A 946-nucleotide genomic window follows, 5' to 3' on the forward strand; every position below is an offset into this window, starting at 1 on the left:
AGTGTCTTTAAATGTGGGTGGAGTCAGAGCAGGTTCAGACTGAGTGTCTTTAAATGTGGGTGGAGTCAGAGCAGGTTCAGACTGAGTGTCTTTAAATGTGGGTGGAGGGACTAGGAATGCCTCTGTGATGTGTCTTTAAGCCGATCTTCCTCATCACGGAGCACACCTCCCCACCCCACACACCCCGCCCATGACTCCTGCGGACTCTCGGCAGTAAAAGAGCAAAGTGAAAGTGAAACTTAAGCTTTCTGCTACACTCAACACTACTTCTCACTCAGTGAAGCTCTTTTCAGATTCAAAATACCTTTGAGGAAATGTATTTTCAGATGCCAAGTAAACTGCATCATAGCGCACATGTGAAACAACCCCCCTCCCACGCGTGACTGAAACTTACGGGACTTAGGTTTTACAGACCAAAGTCTCTGGTAGCTCAGGAGCAAAGTGCTGCTAGCTGTTGTTTTCACAATCTCAGGTATGCAAGTGAGCTTTATGACATTCCATCTGGTGCGCTTTTTTTTTTTTATCGTGCATGCGCACCACTTGTGTGCAGCCCTGTAAATACATACACACATATACTCTGTGTGTGTGGGTTTGTTTTTGGTGACATTTGGGGGCAATTCTAAGACAAAAATCCTACATTTGGGGACATAAGTCGAGTCCCCATTTGGTTTAAATGCCATTGGTGGGTTGGGGGTTGGGTTTAGGACCAACCCAACCCCAACCCACCATTTGGTTTAAATGCCATTGGTGGGTTGGGGGTTGGGCTTAGGACCAAGGTGTGAATTGAGTTTAGGTTAGTTTTAGGGTTTGTGGTCACGGTTAGGCTGTAGAAATGCAATGGAAGTCAATGGAATGTCCCAATTAGATAGATGTGCAAACTTTTGAGTGTGTGTGTGTGTGTGTGTGTGTGTGTGTGTGTGTGTGTGTGTGTGTGTGTGTGTGTGTG

The 946-nt window shown here is 46.0% G+C and overlaps 1 protein-coding gene across 1 annotated transcript in view; it reads right to left on the reverse strand.

The window, feature by feature from the left end:
* Positions 1-946, reverse strand: part of LOC106533942 (visual system homeobox 1) — a gene marked incomplete at its 5' end in the record, with an annotated part of 3,575 nt that overhangs the window by 2,192 nt on the left and 437 nt on the right.

The sequence above is a fragment of the Austrofundulus limnaeus genome, unplaced genomic scaffold (assembly GCF_001266775.1).
Source record: "Austrofundulus limnaeus strain Quisiro unplaced genomic scaffold, Austrofundulus_limnaeus-1.0 Scaffold1056, whole genome shotgun sequence".
In the NCBI taxonomy this organism is placed as follows: domain Eukaryota; kingdom Metazoa; phylum Chordata; class Actinopteri; order Cyprinodontiformes; family Rivulidae; genus Austrofundulus; species Austrofundulus limnaeus.